At 50.1% G+C, this 4,898-nt stretch overlaps 1 long non-coding RNA gene across 1 annotated transcript in view; it reads left to right on the plus strand.

Moving 5' to 3' along the window:
• LOC145653575 (uncharacterized) overlaps positions 1–2,333 on the plus strand; it is a 6,915-nt gene extending 4,582 nt beyond the window's left edge. The window contains exon 3 of the long non-coding RNA XR_014119801.1: positions 1,817–2,333. This is a non-coding gene — a long non-coding RNA (uncharacterized LOC145653575). The remainder of the gene's footprint in view (positions 1–1,816) is intronic.
• The last annotated feature ends 2,565 nt before the right edge of the window (positions 2,334–4,898 follow it).

A 4,898-nucleotide genomic window follows, 5' to 3' on the forward strand; every position in this document is an offset into this window, starting at 1 on the left:
TCTGGTTCCTATCAGTCTGCCTTGCTGGGAACCGGGGGAGCTCTGTCTGTGTCTGGTTGACTGTGGGAATCAATCACATGGGACCTTCATATCTACATATGCACAATGCCAAGGCAGTCTATTAACAACAGCGATTATGTTCCCGTAGAGAAGGACAGAGCCCAGAGGATGTGACAACGTAAAACTCTGAGCTCATTTCCTTTGTAGGTTTACTCCATTTCCAACAGCACATCCTGCTGAGAAGTTGGTCCACAGTACCAGAATGCACCAGAGACACCGAGTCTTCCACTGGCCATGACTGCTGGCATGTGCTCTCGCCGTCCTGTGCTGTGTTCACAGCAGAGCTAGCAGCAGTAGCCCCGGCCCAGCCAGACAACCCATTAAACAGATAATGAAGGGAAGAGAACTGGCTGTGTGCTTGTGTGTCGCAATTCCACATCTGTGACATACATACACACACACCCACACACATGTGCCAACATCACACTCTCATCTCTCTGTTTGACAAGAATGACACCACTGTTTATATCTATGGACAGGAATTAAGATCATTTTTTAAGACGGGAGGAGGGTTGAAACTTTTCATTTGTCTTGTTTTACACACACACACACACACACACACACACACACACACACACACACACACACTCACAAACACACACACACACACATGCACACGTTTTTATCTGCAGTGTGTGCAGTGAGGGGCTCTCTGTGCGGAGGTTGCCCAGGAAGCCTGATACGGTCCGGTCTCACAGGGCTTCTCCAAGCCTGGGATCTGGATGCGATAAGCAGGCGGATAAGCTGGGGGCTGTGGCAGAGCAGGCCGGGTGGAGAGGGGCCCTGATAGCAGCCAGGCCCCCAGGACCCGCTAGGCCCCGCGCGATGACGGCCCTGAATGTCCAGCTCCTGCACTCTGATACTACACATACTCACCTCCCCATCCAGGATGCTATACACCCACCCAGCAATAAAGGCATAAGATCACATACATACACACACACACACACACACACACACACACGCACGCACGCACGCATGCACACACACACGCATGCACTCACACACGCACGCACACACACACGCACAGACACACACAAACAACATACATACACACACGCACACACACACGCACACACACACACACGCACACACACGCACGCACACACACACGCACAGACACACACAAACACACACATACACACACACACACAAACATACATACACACACGCACACACACACGCACACACACATACACACACACACACACACACACATACACACACACAAACATACACATATCAAGTTTTCTCAGTTCTATTATATGCATAACATGAATACCTGTCTCTACACCATTTTAGTCTAAAAAGGTTGAGGGGTGTATGTATGCAGAAGAATATGTCTCAATAAACCCAGTGAGGAATGGTTGTGTGTGTGTGTGTGTGTGTGTGTGTGTGTGTGTGTGTGTGTGTGTGTGTGTGTGTGAGTTTGTTAGGGGTGGGAAGAGAACAAATAGTTTAAGAAGTTATTGAGCTAGGTCCTTTTGTAGCAGTCATTACCTTAATTCATAATCCCAACTGCCCCGCAGTAATATTTAGTATTCATTCTCCATATATCGTCACATGCCACTTTATTTGAAACACCTTGAGATGTGGAGCTGTAGGACCTTCTCAACGTGCGCTGGTACTTCTCTTTAGGAATCTTCTGCTGTCATTTGTTTATTGCGTGTCAGGATCAGTGTTAAGCGTGTTGGTGGTTCCAGCAGGCCATCTGCACACATTTCAGCATTGGTCTTTCCCTCCCTCTTCCTGCCAGGGCTCCAGTTGAGGTTTGCAAGTGGACTGGGAGACGCTGCCATTCCGCCAGCGCTCTGCGGAGTCTCCATGCAGGGCATGAGCACCTCGCCACAGCTTATGGAGCCATGTGTCATGATGGAGTTTCAAAAAATGAAGCCCAAATAAAGGCAGAAGAAAGTGCAGACAAGGTCACATGGCTGGACTAGCCAAAAGAGGACACAGTTTACCTCTATGCTGCCAAAGCCTTTAAATCACAGCTTCAGATGTCAAAAGCCTGAATATTCATTAATAGAAGGAAATAACACACAGTGCGCCAATTCTGTAAAGTGCAGTACAGTGATAGGAGTTGTGTGGACACAATGGACCCAAATCCTGGTCTTCAGTAAAAGCAGAGATCCCCTTGGGAAAATACTACAACAATACAATATAAGTGGAAGAGCTCTAGTTAGCACTTTAATTAAAGCACATGAGTACTAGCGTAAATGTTCTTAAGTATTAAAGTATTAAAGACTGCTGTGATGTATCCTTGTTAATAATGTTGAATTGTTTCTGTAGTTCCTTACATAACTCTGCTCTGGATGTGTGGTTATATTAAAATGCAGCTGGATCATTTTTATTGGAGATTTGGTTTGGGGTCGCTGCTAATATAAAATCAACAGGCCGGTATATCAGACAAACTTCTAGAGTGGAGGAAGAGTCAGAACTCTCTCTTCCGTTTGGGCCACAATGCTGAAATTGTGTGTTGACTGGTACGGAATGTGTCTAGCAGCTAGGGGCCAGTGTGCCGTGTGTTATGTGTCTAGCAGCTAGGGGCCAGTGTGCCGTGTGTTATGTGTCTAACAGCTAGGGGCCAGTGTGCTGTGTGTTATGTGTCTAGCAGCTAGGGGCCAGTGTGCCGTGTGTTATGTGTCTAGCAGCTAGGGGCCAGTGTGCCGTGTGTTATGTGTCTAACAGCTAGGGGCCAGTGTGCCGTGTGTTATGTGTCTAGCAGCTAGGGGCCAGTGTACCGTGTGTTATGTGTCTAACAGCTAGGGGCCAGTGTGCCGTGTGTTATGTGTCTAGCAGCTAGGGGCCAGTGTGCCGTGTGTTATGTGTCTAACAGCTAGGGGCCAGTGTGCCGTGTGTTATGTGTCTAACAGCTAGGGGCCAGTGTGCCGTGTGTTATGTGTCTAACAGCTAGGGGCCAGTGTGCCGTGTGTTATGTGTCTAGCAGCTAGGGGCCAGTGTGCCGTGTGTTATGTGTCTAACAGCTAGGGGCCAGTGTGCCGTGTGTTATGTGTCTAGCAGCTAGGGGCCAGTGTGCCGTGTGTTATGTGTCTAACAGCTAGGGGCCAGTGTGCCGTGTGTTATGTGTCTAGCAGCTAGGGGCCAGTGTGCCGTGTGTTATGTGTCTAACAGCTAGGGGCCAGTGTGCCGTGTGTTATGTGTCTAACAGCTAGGGGCCAGTGTGCCGTGTGTTATGTGTCTAGCAGCTAGGGGCCAGTGTGCCGTGTGTTATGTGTCTAACAGCTAGGGGCCAGTGTGCCGTGTGTTATGTGTCTAGCAGCTAGGGGCCAGTGTGCCGTGTGTTATGTGTCTAGCAGCTAGGGGCCAGTGTGCCGTGTGTTATGTGTCTAGCAGCTAGGGGCCAGTGTACCGTGTGTTATGTGTCTAACAGCTAGGGGCCAGTGTGCTGTGTGTTATGTGTCTAACAGCTAGGGGCCAGTGTGCTGTGTGTTATATGTCTAACAGCTAGGGGCCAGTGTGCCGTGTGTTATGTGTCTAGCAGCTAGGGGCCAGTGTGCTGTGTGTTATGTGTCTAGCAGCTAGGGGCCAGTGTACCGTGTGTTATGTGTCTAACAGCTAGGGGCCAGTGTGCCGTGTGTTATGTGTCTTACAGCTAGGGGCCAGTGTGCCGTGTGTTATGTGTCTAACAGCTAGGGGCCAGTGTACCGTGTGTTATGTGTCTTACAGCTAGGGGCCAGTGTACCGTGTGTTATGTGTCTAACAGCTAGGGGCCAGTGTGCCGTGTGTTATGTGTCTAACAGCTAGGGGCCAGTGTGCCGTGTGTTATGTGTCTAACAGCTAGGGGCCAGTGTGCCGTGTGTTATGTGTCTAACAGCTAGGGGCCAGTGTGCCGTGTGTTATGTGTCTAGCAGCTAGGGGCCAGTGTACCGTGTGTTATGTGTCTAACAGCTAGGGGCCAGTGTACCGTGTGTTATGTGTCTAACAGCTAGGGGCCAGTGTGCTGTATGTTATGTGTCTAGCAGCTAGGGGCCAGTGTGCCGTGTGTTATGTGTCTAGCAGCTAGGGGCCAGTGTACCGTGTGTTATGTGTCTGACAGCTAGGGGCCAGTGTGCCGTGTGTTATGTGTCTAGCAGCTAGGGGCCAGTGTACCGTGTGTTATGTGTCTGACAGCTAGGGGCCAGTGTACCGTGTGTTATGTGTCTAACAGCTAGGGGCCAGTGTACCGTGTGTTATGTGTCTAACAGCTAGGGGCCAGTGTGCTGTATGTTATGTGTCTAGCAGCTAGGGGCCAGTGTGCCATGTGTTATGTGTCTAGCAGCTAGGGGCCAGTGTGCCATGTGTTATGTGTCTAGCAGCTAGGGGCCAGTGTGCTGTGTGTTATGTGTCTAGCAGCTAGGGGCCAGTGTGCTGTATGTTATGTGTCTAGCAGCTAGGGGCCAGTGTGCTGTGTGTTATATGTCTAACAGCTAGGGGCCAGTGTGCTGTGTGTTATGTGTCTAGCAGCTAGGGGCCAGTGTGCTGTATGTTATGTGTCTAGCAGCTAGGGGCCAGTGTGCTGTATGTTATGTGTCTAGCAGTTAGGGGCCAGTGTGCTGTGTGTTATGTGTCTAACAGCTAGGGGCCAGTGTGCCGTGTGTTATGTGTCTAGCAGCTAGGGGCCAGTGTGCTGTGTGTTATGTGTCTAACAGCTAGGGGCCAGTGTGCCGTGTGTTATGTGTCTAGCAGCTAGGGGCCAGTGTGCCGTGTGTTATGTGTCTAACAGCTAGGGGCCAGTGTGCCGTGTGTTATGTGTCTAACAGCTAGGGGCCAGTGTGCCATGTGTTATGTGTCTAGCAGCTAGGGGCCAGTGTGCCATGTGTTATATGTCTTACAGC

Source organism: Electrophorus electricus, chromosome 24 (assembly GCF_041902795.1).
Source record: "Electrophorus electricus isolate QZ-2024a chromosome 24, ASM4190279v1, whole genome shotgun sequence".
In the NCBI taxonomy this organism is placed as follows: domain Eukaryota; kingdom Metazoa; phylum Chordata; class Actinopteri; order Gymnotiformes; family Gymnotidae; genus Electrophorus; species Electrophorus electricus.